Genomic DNA, 18,836 nt, shown 5'->3' on the forward strand with positions numbered 1-18,836 from the left:
TGTAACTGATTCTCCCAGAAGTTCTGAATCAGGCATAGTTTCTATACACATCCCATAGAATCTCAATGCCCACAATGGCTATCCCTAGCAGAGTATGGGGGAAGAGGAAAGAGTCAGTCCCAACAATCATATGAAGGTTTCTGAATTTTCAATACTAAGAATTAATTTATAATATAGAAAAAGCTATACAATTTATAAAAAGAAGCTGTCCAACTGGCCATTAGCAAATGCATAGGAAATATTTGCAGTCAAGAAAGCGCTATGCTACAAAAACCACGTGTATCTGATTTATCTCTCATTTTAAAATAATTCATTCCCCTGTTGGGTATGCAAGTGAGCAAAGGAGAAAGCGGTGCCTCGCCACGTCCCACTGGTGCTAAGGATTTCGATGCTTCAGAAAGATGTGGGCTGCGGAACACTGTAGGAACCTCAGAGGCTCTCCCCTCTTCGTTTCAAGCTTAATGTTGTGCAAATTCTAGCTGTGGTTGAGGATAGTCTCTAAAAGTCTCTGAGTTATTCTCTGGACTTTGTCTTCTTCTACTGCTTTCCCAGGCCACAGAAGAAAGCTGAATGGGAAATAGAGCAGCAGGGACTCGAACCGGCACCCATATGGGATGCCGACACTGCAGATGGCAGCTTTACCAGCTATGCCACAGTGCCGGCCCCAAGGACTTTGTCTTTTTCTACTGCATTCTCAAGAATGATCCGCACCTTTCCTGTAGAGGTGTTGTAGTGTTGTGGATTTCAAAGTTCTGGTTATACTGCTTGAAGCCACTAGCGGAGAGAGTCCTGCTGTGTGCCTCTTGGGTCCATTTCTACAACAGATAGTACTTGCCAGCAGTTGTCAGTGCCTAACGCAGATGGGAAATATTGCTCTTCAGCATGGAAGGAGTGAAGGCATAGGGCATCTGGAAGCAGTACATGGGTATGCAGTCTCTACTGGTTTGCGTTCCAAAGGCGATTTGAATCCAAACTGTGCTCTTATCCGTGACTCTGAAGGTGACCGTCACATTTTTTAATGCTCTCTGAAGAATTTCTTTTTTAACCCAGAAACCTTTAATTTAAGGTATACAAACTTCGTGCATTTCATAACTACAACTTTAGGAACATAGTGATTAAATGAACTTTTCACCTGTTCTAAATCAAAAAGGTCAAGGGCATCACCAAGTCCTTCACTCATCTGGTAAACCTTCCAGATTTTCTAGCGCCTATGAACATGAGTACAAACGATGTCTAAAAGGGCCACATCCCTGAGACCCGCACGCTTCTCACACACAGCAGAACCAAGCTGTGAGCTGAGATTCCTTTCTGTGCAGGAAGTTTAATGTCTATAGTTGATTTTTGGATGAAAAAATCCCCTGCTTTTCAGACTGTCATTTCAGACATGCGGATTTTCAAGATGGTCCTCCTGATAAACTCAGCAATAGCTTCATCCATCCCTGTGACAGGGCCCACATCTCTAGCCATCTCACTGCTCTGTGGCTGTTCCCACGTGAGGTCCAGCATTTGCTGTAAAAAACAGATTAAAATAAAAGAATCTTGGGGCAGTGTTGAGACACAGCACATTATACCATTGCTTATGACGCTGGTGTTCCATATTGGAGTGCGGGCTGAGTCTTGGCCTCTCTGTTACAGATCCAACTCCCAGCTAGTGTGCCTGGGAAAGCAGTAGATGATGGCCCAAGTACACACATGACAGACACGGATAGAGTTCCAGGCTCCTGGCTTTGGCTTGGCTTAGCCCCAGCTGTGCAACCATTTGGGGAGTGAATGAGGTAATGAAATATCTCTCTCTCTCTCTCTCTCTCTCTCTCTCTCTCACTTTCTTTCTCTCTCTGTCTTTCTCATTCTCTGTCACTCTGCCGTTCAGATAAATAAATCAATACTTTTTAAAGAAAAGAAAAACTCTTGAAAAGTAAACCTATAAAAGTATAAATGAAAACTTTGAAACAATACTGGAAAAGAAGCTATCGCTATTGCTCAGACACACAAAATAGAAGACAGAAAGAAAATGAATTTTCAATCACAACATTTGCATTAAAATACTATGAATTCCAGACAGAAAGAAGAGAGAATTTTAGAAGGGGAATTATCAAAGAAAAAAAATCAGACAATATACCTGAGAATTGAAAGGTCCACGATGCATACATGAGCGCACACAGACACCTTAGAATCTGAATGATACTATATTTCTCAACAGTAGTATTTAGATGCTAGAAGACAGTGAAGAAATATCTTCAAAAGATTGAGAGAAATTATGCCTAGTTAAAAAACTTGCAAATTTTGGCCCCGGCACTGTAAAGGTAGCAGGTAAAGCCGCCACCTGCAGTGCCAGCATCCCATGTGGGTGCCGGTTCGAGTCCTGGCTGCTCCACTTCCGATCCAGCTCTCTGCTATGACATGGGAAAGTAGAAGTAGAAGTAGAAGTAGAAGTAGAAGTAGAAGTAGAAGTAGAAGTAGAAGTAGAAGTAGAAGTATGGCCCAAGTCCTTGGGCCCTTACACCCATGTGAGAGACCCGGAAGAAGCTCCTGGCTCCTGGCTCCGGATTGACCCAGCTGTGGCCACTGCGGCCACCTGGGGTGTGAGCCAGCAGATATAAGACCTCTCTTTCTCTCTCTGCCTCTGCCTCTCTGTCATTCTGCATTTCAAACACATAAATAAATCTATTTTTTAAAATGTGATTTAAAAATATATTTAAATTGTCAAAAATCTATTTCTCATGTACTCTTTCTTAGCAATTACTGGAGATTGTCCTGCACTAAAACAGAAAAGTAAATCAAGAATGAAGAAGACATAGAATCTAAGATATGGAAATTCCAATAAAGGAGAAAGAGAGAGAAGAGGCTTCCTAGAAACAGGGTGAAAGGAGACCCCGGGAGGGCAGGCGCACAGCTCGGTAGAAATGGATGAACCTTTTTGCTCAGGAGGACATGGGTTATCTGTGAAGTGTGAGGGAAGGATCGGGTAAAATGTAGATAATAAAATTAATGGATATTTTGATGTGTTTGTTTAAGTTGCCAGAAGATTTACAATTATTTCAATGAATTCTGGTGAGGGGAGAATTGGATGAGATGGCGAAAGTCATGCTACATAGGAAATAAAATCCTATAACATGGCCCTGATTAGCTGTGGATAATGTTGGTATAGTTACCATTAATAACACTAAATTTAGAGTTAATTGTAATTGGTAATATATCTAGGTAGGAAATGTGGAAGCACTGTGTTTATGCATTTGTACTGTAAGGGAAATTGTAAGAGCAACATTTTATATTTTCCATCCAAAGAACTCAATGGAAAATATACAGACATAAAGTACCAAGGCATAATGGTATCAACATAGTATATAGCAATATAAAATCAAATTCTAGCTTTAAAAAATATAGTAATATAAGTGTAAAATGGAAGAAACCACCTTTGGACGATTACAAAGAGATCGGGTCAGTTTACTTGATTTAATTATTCAAAAAGGTATTCGATAGAATAAAAAGTCAACTTATGCCATAGTCACTGTAGAAAACAGTATGGTGATTCCTCAATGAAAATAAACATAGAATCATCACTCAAGCCAGCAACTGTGCTTCTGAGTAAGCACCCATAATAATTGGATGAGATTTCAAAAGATATTTGTACACCAATGCTCATAACAGCATTATCATAACAGCCAACAGAAGAAAATAATCCAAACCAAAATAATCCAAAATAATCCAAAATAGCTCATCCATGGGTGGATGAATGGACAACAAAATGTGGTCTACAATGAAATACAGTGATGTAATATTCAGTCTTCAAAAGGATTGGAATTCTGCACACACTGCAGCATTGATAACTATGAAGATACTAGTCTAGATGAAATAAACCTAACACAAAAAGAAAATATTGTAAATTTCTCTTTTGCGAAGTACTGAACACAATCAGATTCATGGAGACAGAATATGGGATGATGGTTGCCAGGTCCCAGAGGTAAGAGCATAGGAGAGTTTTGTTTAACAGGTGCAGAATTTCCATTTGGAAAGATGAGAATGTCTTGATGACAGGTAATGGCAATGGATGCATAAGGATGTGAATGTACTTACTGCCACAAAAGCTGTTCACTCAAAAAATAGTTGGCATTGCCTGGTAGTAGATTAAACAGCAACTAGTCGTGGCAGCATCCCATATATGAGCAATGCTTCTGTCCCAGCTGCTCTGCTTCCAGTCTAGCTCTCTAGTAGTGTGCCTTGGAAAGCAGCAGAAGATGGCCCAAGCACTTAGGTCCCTGCCACCCACGTGGGAGACCCAGAAAAAGCTAATGGCTCCTAGCTTAGCCTTGCCAAGGACCGACCACTGCAGCCATTTGAGAAGTGAACCATTGAATAGAAGATCTCCCTCTCCCTCTCCCTCTCCCTCTCCCTCTCCCTCTCCCTCTCCCTCTCCCTCTCCCTCTCCCTCTCTTTCTCCTCTTTCTCCCTCTTTCTCCTCTTTCTCCCTTTCTCCTTCCCTTTCCTTCTATAACAGTGCCTTTCAAATAAATAAATAAAGGCATCTTTTAAAAATAGTTTAAATGATGAATTCAAAAAGTTCCTCCCAAACTTCACTTCTTATTGCTGCTCTAATAATTTACCAGACTGAGAGGCTTAAATCAGTGCCAATATCTCAAAGTTCTGTGAAAGTACAACATCAGAGTCACGGAGAGCTGTACTTTTCAGAAGCTTCAAGCAAGGAATCTGTTCCCTTGCCTTCTCCAGCTTCTAGAAGCCACTCGCACATCTGAGTTTCTGGTCCCTTCTTTCTTCTTCAAAATCAGTTCTGTTGCATCACTTGAGTCTTTTGTAGTTACATCTCTTACTGGCTCTATCTCATCTTGGAAAGCTTCTTTGGTTTTAAGCACTCAGGTGGTGCCATGGGGTACCCCTGGATAATCCAGGCTATTCTCCTCATCTCAAGGCTCGTGTTCTTGATCACACCTGCAGTTTCCATTGCCAGTATGCTAACAAGTGCGCGGCTTCCAGGGATTTGGACAGAGACATCTTTGACACTGTTCTGCTCTTACACTTGCTCTTCCTGAACAGCTCCGAGTCCTCAGAAGGGGATCAGAGCCTGCCCAAGGTGAGGAGGGCATCTATCTTCAAAATAGCCTGCGGTAGGATGAGGGAAGCTGAGCAGTGAGGAGGGTGATACTCTGGTTGGAGGAGAGGGAGCATGGTATATAGAGCGGGAGCTTGAGCAGAGTGAGGGAGGCTGGATTTGGCAGAGGGGAGTGGCTTAGAGCCGCTGTGTATCAGTCCGAGAGAGAGAGAAGAGAGAACTCATGTTGCTGGAGTGAGGTGGGTGGTGTGGAGCCGGGATGATGCTGGAGTCTGAACAGCCTTGACGGAGGCATAGATGGGGTGGGTTGGTGGTGATCTTGCAGGAGGGGTCAGCGCAGGAGGTGTAAGGAGAAATTTTGGACAGGAGGGAAGTGGTGCCGGCCACTGAAATTGTTTACATATAAGGAGATGCCTACATACCATACCAAACACCAAGGATGATGAGTCTTAGGTTTTCCATAGTGGGAAAAGAGAGTTACACATCTGGAAAGGCAGAAAACCCTATGATATTAGGAACTAGTATTGGCATGAATGAATGATTTTTTGGTACATGTGCAAAATCAGAGTCTGGATAAAATTCAAAGCTGAAGTTTATATTCATCCAGTCAAACTGAGGACTTAGACCCAGAAACAACCAGTGAGTTGCCTGAGCTGGCTATTCCACAAGCCTGAGTTTGTTTACAGTTTTTATAGTTTTTTTGTTTTTGTTTTTGTTTTTCTGACAGGATGAGTACATGCATTGAATTAGGTTTAAGCTTGTGTGTGGTTATTAATCACATTCAAATTTAAGATTATTTCATTAAAATTAAGGAACAGACTTATTCATTGATCATACCTGATTTAGTTACAAGCAGGGAGAGACAAGTAAATAAGGTTGCTAATCACTTTTCTATAATGTCCCTAAGATGCATTTTCCTGGAATGTTTGAAGTACACGTGTATACACACAAAACAGGCACACCTCTAATAGATACATGTATACACATACCTATCCATAACAATGAACACACCTAGCACCTAGACGGTGTTTTCTACCATTCTCCAATAAACAGAACTAAGGATCATTGCAGATTTGCTTGGTTTCACCGCTTGTGTGGGGAATGTGTGAAGGGAGCCTGGGAACACTTGTTGTTCCAGAAAATAAGAGAATGTGCAAAAAGTGATTGGGGCATATCAACAGCAGGTAGAAATCAGCTGGCAGAGGTTCTCACTGGTGAATTAGGACAGGTTATGGTATGTAGGCATCAAAATCAACCCAATTATAATATATAGCAAATTGATTAAAATAGGAAATCATGGAGGCATGTGTTATGGTGTAGTAGATACAGCTGGCATCCCATGTGGGCACCAGTTCATGTCCCAGCTGCTCCTCTTCTTGTGCAGCTCCCTAATAATGGCTTGGGAAAAGCAGCAGAAGATGGTTCAAGCACTTGGGCTCTTGCCACCCAAGTGGAAGACCTGGATGAATATCCTGGCTCCTGGCTTCAGCCTACCCAACCCTGGTTATTGTGGCCACTTGGAGAGTGAACCTGCAGATGAAAGATCTCTCTCTCTCCTCTCTCTCTCTCTCTCTCTCTGTCACTCCCTCTCTCTGTGTGTAATTCTGACTTTCTGACTTTTAAATAAATAAATAAATATTTTAAAAACTAGGAAACCAGGAATTCATGCTAAAAAAATAATGAATAAATTAAATTTTAATGAAGTAGGGAATACTCAGAGATTCTTCACACTTGATCTTAGCCAAAAGGCTGAGAAACAATACTCATAGGTTCTTGAAGTATCCCCTCCCCAAAATTTTTATTATTTACAAAAAAACACCAGAGAATTCTGGTAGAAAAAAGCTAATATCAGTGGTAGGACAAAGGCATAATTTTAAACTTGATCTTTTTATTGGTAAAACTTGAATGGATTCTGAGGATTAGGTAGGAGTAATTAATGGATGTTAATTTCCTGATTGTGATGCTTCTATGTGTTATGGTTATGGGTTTGTAGGAATTATATGCTGTATAATTCTCTCGGGGTGGAAGGGCATCAGCAGGAATTGGAGAGACCTGGAGATACGCCAGAGCCATTTCTATTCATGACACGTTTTTCCTATCAACATTCTAGTAAAATAGCAAACATTCTAGTAAAAACCTCAGAATTACTGGGTTACCTTCCTGAAGCGAAAGCTTTCTCCTATCTCTCCACACCATCGGTTACTACAGTAAACGAGCCAGACTTGCTCAGTTTCATCATTTTTAGGTGATTCCACCTGTTGCATTTCACGTGCCCAAAGGCCCATTCTTCAAGTTACAGGTTAGACAATGGGCCTTTTGATAGCAACATAAGCGACATCAGAAGAATTTTATCTTCTGCAAAGACTGTACCACACTATCCTGATTAACGATGCTGCATGAAATAGACTGCTGGGCTCTGGCTCCCCAATTTAAGCTGATGGTGTCATGATGAACACACACTTCTGAGACTTTCCCTTGGGGCTGAGCCAAGATCACTTCATGATGTGAGATAGCTGATCCAGCATCAGACCCAACAGGAATTAGTGATGTGTGAAATGAAATTGATTAAGAAAATTTACAAGTGGAGCATTCTTCAGTTTTATTGTTCTTAAGCAAGTTAGGCAATCTTGAAATTGAGGACAATTATAACTATCCTATTAATACAGTACTATGAAATTGTCTGAATAGTCGACCCACAATAAAAAAAGTCCCTCTCAAGATTTTGCCGTCCAATGTGAGATTTGGAAATGAAAGATTCCCCTGATTTGCTTGTGAATTCACATCACAAAGCTGACTAAAAGCATGAGCACTGACAATTAGAACTATGTGAAAATATTGATACTCCAGGAGAAAATGATCATCTAAAACAAGGTTACTATTAAAGTAAAGAGAATTCGACCATATAAGACTTCCCAACAGAGAACCCAATGTTTTGTAACAACAACAAAAGGAATAATCTTCAAAGATTCTAGGAAAAAATACATTGTTTCTAAAATTCCTGACCCAACAAAAGTGTGAATCCACTCTGGAAGCAAAAAATTTCCCTAAATTTCTCAAAAATATTTCACCTATGAGAGCAAAACTATTGGATAAAAACTTAAAAGTTCAAGGAACTCAAGTAGGAAGATAACATAGGATACAAGAAGCAGTAGTGACTGTAACCTTGAGTGGTGATTTATCGTGCCACTAAATACCTCCTGAAACCAAGTGTGTTGAATATAGAGATTCACTTAATATCAAGATAAATCAACAAGATAGGTACTGATATTCTCCCAACTTAAGGCACAGACTGCTTTAATAACTCCATAAATTCTCTCAAGTGGCAAGTGTCAGAGCCAGGGGCTGACCAGCTCCGGAAAAACACTCAATTACTCTGCCTCTTGTGTCTTCCAGTACAAAGGAATGATCTTCAGCTGAAAGTTATTGATTGATTGATTTTTTAATAATTATATTAATTTTTTGAAAGATTAATAGACAAAGATAGGGAGGGAGAGAGAGAGAGAGATTGATTTGCTGATCCACTGTCCAGGTGTCACAACAGCCTTGGGCCAGGGATAAAAGCTAGGAGTCAGAAACTAACCAGATTTTTCATGTGGATGGCTTGGACCCAACCATCTGAGCCACCACAGCTGCCTTTCTAGGTCTGCATCAACAGGAAGCTTGATAAACTGATCTTCTGTATATAAAGATAATTGAAAATTAATCTTGATGTGAATGGAAGGGGAGAGGGAGTGGGAGAGGGGAGTGTTGTCGGTGGGAAGGAAGTTTTGGGGGGGGAAGCTATTGTAATCCATAAGTTGTACTTTGGAAATTTATGTTCATTAAATAAAATAAAATATAAATATAAAAAAAAAAAACCAGGAAGCTTGAGTCAGGAGTGGAAGCTGGGGACTAGAATCCAGGCACATCCTTGTGGGATGCTAGTGTCCTAGCCTCCCAGTCAAACATCTACTCCACCAGAAAAAAAGATACATAGGATCCTTTTGGTCTTTAACATTCGAAGATTTCCTTTGAATGGTATAATTCATTGGGAAAGAATTAGATGTGATTTTGTTAGCTCAATCTTACTATTTGATTTTTTGATTAATAGAATATATTTATGATGACAGATTATTATATTCAATGAACAGCTGTGTATATTAAAAAGCTTAAAACAAATAATCATAGAGCTAGCAAAAGTTGATAGATTAGATAACAAGAGTATATATATGTGTATACATCTGAGTGTGCATGCACATGTATCTATCAATCTATTTATCAATTTAACACACATAAAAGTACTTCAAAAATCTCATGGGAAATGCAATAAGAAAGTTTATCTAGAGGCAAAAATATTCGAAATCCGTGTACAGGATTGGCTTTGAAAAAATTCATGAAATATATATTAAAAATAAAGTATGCAAAGATTTCAAAAATGTGTCAAAATAAGCTTATCTTTTTTTTAAGATTTGCTTATTTATTTGAAAGTCACAGTTACACACAGAAAAGGAGAAGCAGAGAGAGAGACAGAGAAAGAGAGAGGGAGAGAGAGAAAGAGAGGTCTTCCATCCACTAGTTCAACTACTCCCCAACTGGCCACAACAGCCGGAGCAGCACCGATCCGAAGCCAGGAGCCAGGAGCTTCTTCCAGGTCTCCCACATGGGTGCAGGGGCCCAAGGACTTGGACCATCTTCTACTGCCTTCCCAGGTCATAGCAGAGAGCTGGATTGGAACTGGATTAGCGGGGACTTGAACTGAAGTCCATATGGGATGCCGGCATTGCAGGCAGCGGCTCGCCAGAGTGCTGACCCCAGCTTATCTTTTAATTGTATTTTTCCATGAGAATTTTAGAAGGACCCTTGTATGTGTCTACCCAAAATAGTTTAAAATTGTTAATAATAGTCATTTTCGGAGAGTGGAATTAAAGATTGCAGATATGAATTGACATATTTATATCTCATTTCATGCCTTTCAGTACTTTTTGCAGTTATATTACAATGTACATGGGATTTTTGAAAAATTAAAGAAACTAATTTTAAAATTTAATAAGGGATGATGACAGCATTGGAAAAGAATAGAGTAGGGGTGTGTGTGTGTGTGTGTGTGTGTGTACTTGGGAAAATATTCCTAATTCATTCTGGAATGAAAGAAGTAAATTGTAGAGAGTCCTTTTAGTGTTTTTGAGAGTATAACAGTGTGCCTGTGATAGAATAGACAGAAAGTATATCAGTGTGTATGTGTGATTGAATAGACAGAAGGTATTGGAAGGATACCCACTAAGAAGGTGAAAACGGTGGCAGAGAGAGAGATTGTGAGCAAGGCAGAGTACAATGGTATACTCAAACTTCTATGACTTTTGCTTATTTTGCAAGTTTTATGGATTAAATATAGGATAATGATTATGAGGTAAATTTTTGAAATAATAAAGAGATGCAGGGGCCAATGCTGTGGCGCAGCGGTTAAAGCCCAAGCCTGAAGCGTCTGCATCCATATAGGCGCCAGTTCTAGTCTCGGCTGCTCCTCTTCCAATCCAGCTCTATGCTGTGGCCTAGGAAAGCAGTAAAAGATGGCCCAAGTCCTTGGGCCCCTGCACCCACGTGAGCTTCGGATCGGCGCAGCTCCAGCCATTGTAGCCATCTGGGGAGTGAACCAGTGGATAGAAGACCTCTCTCTCTGTCTCTGCCTCTCTCTGTAACTCTGTCTTTCAAATAAATAAAATAAATCTTTTTAAAAAAAGATGCAAGATTTTACCCAATTGAGGAAAAATGACTGAAGACGATATTGAGTTTTCAGCTCAGTCCTGTGCTATCGAGAACCCTGATGTTTATTAACTGTGTAATGTTGGGAGGGAAGTCATCAAAATGTGAGAGTTAAAAAAGTAGGCAGTCAGTTGGATTTTTTAAAGTTTAACATCTCACTCCCCCTCACTCTGGCTGTTTCTACAGTGAAAATCATTGCGCCAATGGAGCAGGAGATTCATACTTTACCCCCAGGCCTCACCAAATGCTTATTTTTACTTAGGCTCTACTCACCTAGCTTTATCTGTGGAGCAATAGAAAAGTCCATACTGTCCATAAACTAATTCTAGACGTCTCTGTGGAAAGCCCAGTTAAGAATGACATCCTTAAAACATAGAACCCAATAAGCTGGTCAAGCGGGTTTGTTTGTTGCCGTGGCAACCACTCTGCCCTCCCTCCCAGGACTTCCCCTCCTTCCTGCTCCCTGGATACTCACATTCACAAATGAATTTCACACTTCCCCTGAACAAGACAATCTATTTCAAAAAAAAAAAAACAACCTCCTGGAGCATCCCTACTTTTCTTGAATTTTATGATACTATCGGTTCATAGATCATCTGGGCCAATGGAACAGAAGGATTTGTCTACAATTTCCTCCAGTGCTTTAAAAATATTTATTTATTTATTGGCTTATTTATTTATTTGAAAAGCAGAGTGAAATAGAGAGAGGGAGAAAGAGACAGAGAAGGAGATAGTAACAGAGACAGGGAGGCGGGGAGGGAGAGAGAGAGAGATGCTTCCATGTACTAATTTACTCTCCAAATGGTCTGTCCGCCAGAGCTGGGCCAGGCTGAAGCCAGAGCCAGCAACTCCATCCTCCATCCTGGTCTCCTCATGGTTGGCTGCGGCCCAAGGGCTTGGACCATTAACTGCTGCCTTCCCAAGTGCTTTAGCAGGAAGCTGTACTGGAAGAAGAGCACCTGGGATTCAAAATGACTGCTATAGGATGCTGGCATGGCATACCAAGTTCGGCTCAATCTACTGCACCACAATACTGGCCTCCAATTGTTTGGATTTTATTCAATAAACTAATTCAGGAAAAGTTGAAAGAACAAGATTGAACAACTATCAATACTGAATTTAGGTTTGGACACCTCACATTGACTCTATATGAGTTCCCAAGAACTGAAATCCTTGCAATGCATGCATGACTCTGTGTGTACGGCTGTGTATGTGTAAGCACATACATATCATATACATACGTGCAAATGCACACAAGTACTGTATACATTCCACTAAAGAGGAAAATTCACCTGTACCGCCTTCAGCTTCAACCCCATCTCTATTTTCTACAAGAAAGCAACCCTCCCTTCACTTCACTTTCCGATTTGACTTTAGAGCTGGACTTCACCCCTGCCCTAATTATAACATCTTAGGCACACTCTGACAGTGGGAGAATGGATTTGTGCAGAGAATTTCAAGGAGGTGCTAAGATCTATTAGGAGGCTCACTCTCACCAAGTTCCCCCCTCCCTTTCCTGTGTTATGAGACATTGAGGAAGGGTGGAGCATCGGCATACAGATGTCACAAATGTTCTGAAGGCTTGCTGCATTTTCCTATCATCGTGGCTGGAACATGGTGATAAGGATGGCTGCTCAGAACATCAGCACAGACAGGACAGCTGGTGCATACACACATTCGTTCTTTTATTCATTGATTCTTTAAGCATGTGTTGAGTATCTGTATGTCGGGAAGTCTAGGATATATAAAGCTGAATGCATGGTTCAGAATCCACCTAATAAGTAATATCATATATTACAAAGTAGGAGATTTTTTGTATATACTAGAGCAGACTTGGGTAAATGTTTTCTCCAAAGGGACAATTAGTAAAGAGTTTAAACTTTGCAGCTACACACTACATAATTTTCTCCTGTTCACAATCATCATTGTTGTTGTTGCCATCCTCCCCCACCCCTTCCTTCTCTTCTTCCACTTGTGCAATCCCTTAACAACACAAAAGCCATCTTTTGTCTTCAATCACACAAAATAGTCTACAGGCCTGGATTAGTGCATGAACTATAAAGAGTTCACCCCCTCACACAGAAGCTTGCTACTGAGTGTAGCCCACCAACCAGCAGCATGAATGCCCCTTGGATTTTGTTAGAAGCACGGAGTATCAGGCCCCCATCCTAGACCTACCACATCAGCTGTGTAACAAACTGCCACTGAACATGTAATTGTGCATGAGTATACAGATTGTGTGGGAGCTTCTTCTGGTTTTGTCTAAGTGCCCCATGCATCTACTACAGTAACCTGCAGGTGAGTTTTGCTTCTCAATGTTGGCTGACCCTAAGCCAGAACACCTGGGTTCTCCTCCATGTGGCCTTTTATTCTCCAACACACTAGCTTGGGCTTCTTCCATGATAGTTGCAAGATGCCAAGAAAGGAAATTGCCTAGGCAGGGCTGAACGTAACTTTCTTCATAGTCTGTTGGTCAAAGCCAGTCTCGGGGCAATGTGGATTCATATCAGAAAGCACATAGAGATTGCCACTTGTTAGAAAAAGCTGCAAAATCATATTGCAAAGGAGATGGACATATGGAGTAGTAAAGAAAGTGGCCATACCTGCTGTCCATCATGTCTATGAAATCCATGTCTGATAATAACACGATCCCCAGTGCTTTCCATTGAAATGGGAGAAGTATTTTCTATTAACTATACATGTCACTTCCCTTCTTTCCTATTGAAACAGTTCCATATTCATGTTCTACATAGATAGGACTCAGAGCAAGCATTTATTAAAAAAAACCAACCCTAAATTCAATCAGGAAAAAGTGTTGAATCAAAACTATTACTGCTCAAACTACCTGCCACCAAGAAGCCTAGACCCAGCAACTTAATTTCTCCATCTGCTCACTACTTAAATCCTTTAGTTCTTGAGATACCTCTTGCTTCCCAACCCAGGTTGGTATTTTATAACCTTCAGCCTGCACAGAAGGTGCTAATACTGGCAAATTGACATTTACCTTGTAGTTACACTAAGCCAAAATTCTCGGTGTGAGCTATTTCAGGGTCATAAACATTCAAAGGGAAGCCCTCTGAGATTGAAGCAATAGAGGAATAATGATGCAGACTGTTTCGTGAGTTTGATGAAAGGGATTTTATTTCCTATGGAGCTTGAATGGGGTTCATAGTAAAATAGAAGGCTTGTTTGTTATGACTTCTTGTTGCCTGATACCTAATGGCACAAGTTCAGGATCCAAACTGCCGAAGTTCAAGTCCCATTTTCACTGCCCACAATGTGACATTGTGCAAATTACCGAATCTCTGTTTAATTCAGTATATTCACCTGCAAAACAAGAGTAATAATAGTCATGCATTAAGTGTTTAAGGGTATAAAATGGTTTGTTATTTGCAAATAATCAATTTATCTGTTTACATTATTACTATTATTAATATTATCACTACTATTTCTTGACTATAAGAGCAGCAACTAGGTCTGGACACAGATGGGCACTTTCTTGGGAATCTTAAGAGAATTTCCATTTTTTTTTTCAAATTTTACTCTTCTTCCCTTGGCCATAGTCTTAGGCTTTGTGTATTTGACTTCTGTGACACTGTAATATTCAGGATGGATATGGAGATGTATAGTCCCTGGGTTTAAAGAAGGTTCATTTTCTCGGTAAGAGTGCTACGTGTTAGCCTGTGTAGTTCTGCTGTTTGCCAGTGTTTTGGCTCTGGATTATGGCACACTGCAGTACCATGCTGTTACACTGAACTCATAACGGCCATGATTATTCTAATCAGTATGCTTCTTTGTGATTTGTGTCCTGCACCAACTTTCCCTGGGATCACACTAGTTACTGCTTTGACTTTTGGGCTGGCACTGTGGTGCAGTGGCTTAAGCAGCCTCCTGTGATGGTGGCATCCCCTATAGGCGCCTGTTTGAGTCCTGGCTGCTCTACTTCCAGTCCAGCTCCCTGCTAATTAATATGAGGAAGCAGCAGAAGCTGCTCCAAGTGCTTGGCCCCTGTACCTTTGACTTTTGTTCACATTGACCAAAGTTCACAGGTTCATAATCTATAGGAAACAGACAGAGTACAAAGAGTAAAATAAAGGAATGGAAGAAAGAGGAGGAAAGTTGGTATGAACAAGAAATGCCAAAAGACTGATGTTGATAATCCGTAGCAACTGTTCATAAATGCACAGTCCATTTACATTTTTATATTTAAACAGTCACAAAATAATATGGTTAGCATCAATCACAAGTTGTCCAACATATTTCTAAATATTATTATCATCCAGACTCCTCAAAACAGAGACGAGAATAAGACACCTGCAATTCTCTAGCAAGTGAGCCCTACCTAAAAAAGGAAAAGGATTATCAGATATCTTCACAATGAGTGAATTGTACCAGTCCCACCAAAAGTGTGGATTATTCACCAAATACACTGAGGGGTAAATAAATGATTTCCATGAGTCTACCAAGGTTCTTTGTATGAACTTACACTGTAGGACAAAAATTAAAACTACAGGATTTTTCTTAAATTTCGGTGCCTTTTTTTGGTTAAAATCCCACAGTTACAAAGGGAAAAAGCAGCATCAACAATGTATAATTTTTGTCTTGAAAACTAAATTAATCTCAGCAGCTTCCCTCCATCTGTCTATCATCTATGGAGACTTTCTAATAAAAAGAAAAATGCCTCATTTCACAACTCTTTGAAATTATTTTATATAAAGACCAATTTTTAAGAATATGGATTTTATCTATGGTTCAGATAGAAAATGTGGAAAATGCAGAAAACCTCAAAGAAGGAAACAAAAACTAACTAGAATCCCACTGCTCCATCATTTTAAATACCTTTATTTATCCTTGTACTTTTTAAAGTTATTAGAAAATATGAATAATATATTCCCTCTGTGTTGATGATAAAATAATAATTGAAACATTTATGATAAAATTATTCATGGCTACAATGATAAAAAATGAGCACTCTTATTCACTCCACGGATCTTAAGAAATAGACCCAGGGCGGGCATTTGGCCCAGTAGTTAAGATGCCACCTAAGATGCCCATGTCCCACTTGAGAGTGCTGGACTTCAATTCCTGGCTACAAGTCTCATTTCAGCTTCCTGTCTGTGCAGCGATGATGGCTCAAGTAGTTGTGTCCACTGCCAGCCATGTGGGAGACTTGAGTTGGGCTCCCAGGTCCTTGGCCCAAACAAGTCCTGGCCATTCCAAACATGTGGGGAGTGAACCAACGATGGGGGTTCTTTCTGCTTCTGTCTCTCTCCTTTGTGAATCAATTCTTTAAGACATAAATCAATATAAATAGCTGCACATTTAAAAGATATTTATTGAAATGCAAAAGATGCACAGAAAAAGGGCAAGAATCATAAGTAGTATAGGTTGATACGTTGTCATGAAATGAGTATATGAGATTCCTTCAAAAAGTGCATGGAGGGTCACAAAATATATAATAGTCTATGCAAATAACTGTAATGACTTCTTTAATATCTGAATTCTATGCCCTAATAGGGCATAGAGGGTCATGTCTTTCCTCATAGGTCATAGAATCCAGATATTAAACAAGTCATTACAATTATTTGCATAGATTATTATATATTTTGTGATAAAATATTATTTTAAAACTTTTATTTATATATAGACAACATATTACATGTATTTTATAGTAATTTTTTGAAAATAATCATATTCACAATTTTATAATGATATCCATATTTCCCTCCCTTGTTCACTCCCTAACTCAGACCAACTCCTTTTCTTTCTGGATTTTTTTAATTTGTGCAAAAAAATAAAATAATTTCAGTCCACTCTACAGTCACAGGCTTAAAGTATCACTAACAATAATATTTAAAAAATAAAAATAGAAATACCTCAGTACATCAGGAGTATAAACAAGAGCTAAAAGCTACAATTGATGGGACTGGCACTAAGCACAGTGAGTAAAGTCACCTCCTTCACTGTTGCCATTCCATGTGGATACCAGTTCAATCCTCAGCTTTTCCACTTGTGATTCAGAGCCCTGCAAATGCTCTTGGGAAATGAGGGGAAGGTGGTCCAAGTTTTTGGGCCCCTGACATCCCCATGGGAGACCCAGGAAAAGCTCCTGGATCCTGACTTTGACTTGGCCTAGCCTAGCCACCGTGGTAGACAGAAGCTGTCTCTCTGTCTCTCTTTGTCTCCTTCTGTAACTCTTTCAAATACATAAATTTGAAAACTTTCATTTATCAATAATGGAAAAAAATTTACAAAATAATCCAAATTTAGCTGCTAAATTTCAATTTGACTCTAATGTTACTATCAAATGAATATAATTTAACACTGTCTAAAATAGAACGAACTATTAAGCATAAAATTTAACTTGTGGGGTCAGCACTAAGGGGTAGTAAGCTAAGCCTCTGTCTATAGCTCTTGCACCCTCCTAGGGGCAGAGGTTTGAGTCCTGGTATCTTTTTCTTTCTACAAATCCAGCTCTCTGCTTAAGGCCCAGGAAAGCCGTGGAAGTTGGCCCAAGTGCTTGAGGCCCTGCATACATTTGTAGGAAACAGAAGAATGCCCTGGTACCTGGAGATGGATCAGCCCAGCTCTGCCCATTGCAGCCATTTGGAAAGTGAACAGTGGATGGAAAAACTTAGCTGTCTCTCCCTCTCTCTGTAACTCTGCCTCTCAAATAAATAAAAAGTTAAAAAATAAAAAAAAAAAAAGTGCATGGAAAATGGAATTAAAAATATACTTATTTTGGTGAAAAAATTTTGAAATTCATGCGTACCTTTTTCATAATGCATATATTATGAACATTTTGAAGGACTCTCATATGGGTAGGTTTCAAGTTTTTCACCAAAATGAATGTATGTTTCAGTTCCACTTTCTATTCTCTATGAACTTGTTGAAGCGCTCTCAGATCTGCGTATCTCACAAGATCTTCAAGTAAAGCATCACCGACAATGCAGATGCTCTCCCCTCCTTCCCTCACAGTTACTCCCTCTCCACTACCCTGTCTTCTAACACAAAAGGTTACTTTCACTTTTAACCAACATTATATAAGTGGAATCACTGCATATTTTCTGTGGGTTCTGGGTTCATTCTATCAACATCATTGTTAATTGTTTTTAAGATATGTTTCTGCATTTAAAAGTATTGTATGTAACTATTCTCAGCATTATTAATCTTTTAAATTTGGGTTTCATTTTTAAAAAACCTATAAAAAGACTTCACCTAATACATAAGAAATAGAACTGTTAATTTAAGGCTTTATGATAAATTATCTAGATCTTCAGAGATCCACTTTCTTGATAAAGGCAACTATAATAAACTGCAATTTTCGATTTTTCTGTGCTTTGGTTTTATCATTCCGAACTTTGTTTATGACTATAAATTAGAGTGGAGAGAAGAGTTGTTTTGAGCATTAAGTCCTTGTTTAGAGTTGAGTGGAGACGTGAGAGTCATAAAGAAGCAGGCCCTATATCATGATATTGTGGGGCTACGAGAGACCTGAGAAATTAAGTCTAACCCCTCTGGACTTGAGCTCAGATAAGGTAACTTACTGATGTCACACAGCTAGGCGATGGTAAAGGCTCTGCCCAGCCTTCTCTCTGTTGAGCTTTGATGTATTATAATTTTACTTTGAGTAGCTTGGGGAACACTTGCAGGGAGAAATACAATAACCTTACAGTTGGCAGCTTCTTTCCATCTCTTTTTCAGTTTAATGATCTGCTTATCTGCTCTGTTTCAAATGATTTATGTTCCAGGGATGAAATAAATTGTGTAAAACCATTGCAACTTGGACTGTAATGTCACAGATTTTATCTAATTCAGCGATTATTTTACAGATGAAAACAGAGACCCATAGATGTCATATTTTGGTTGGGCATATTTGGTGTTAGAAAACAGCTATCTGCATTCTCTCCTCAGAGATCATCTTTTCATACTAGCCAATGCTTTCTATTAAGGTTAGAAGCAAATCCAGGGTTTTCATTCTCTCTTGGCTGTTATTCCAGACACATGAGTGAATTGTTGTAAGCAGAAGCTG

At 39.6% G+C, this 18,836-nt stretch overlaps 1 pseudogene across 1 annotated transcript in view; it reads right to left on the bottom strand.

The window, feature by feature from the left end:
- Positions 1 to 502: 502 nt before the first annotated feature.
- Positions 503 to 18,836, bottom strand: part of LOC127489587 (centromere protein N-like) — a 32,558-nt pseudogene continuing 14,224 nt past the window's right edge. Inside the window, exons 2-3 of the transcript XR_016229616.1 lie at positions 1,118 to 1,509; positions 503 to 1,040 (exon numbers count right to left, since the gene is read on the bottom strand). The product of XR_016229616.1 is annotated as a centromere protein N-like (transcript). The remainder of the gene's footprint in view (positions 1,041 to 1,117; positions 1,510 to 18,836) is intronic.

This window comes from Oryctolagus cuniculus, chromosome 2, assembly GCF_051225735.1.
Source record: "Oryctolagus cuniculus isolate XC-2025 breed Fujian yellow rabbit chromosome 2, ASM5122573v1, whole genome shotgun sequence".
Classification (NCBI taxonomy): domain Eukaryota; kingdom Metazoa; phylum Chordata; class Mammalia; order Lagomorpha; family Leporidae; genus Oryctolagus; species Oryctolagus cuniculus.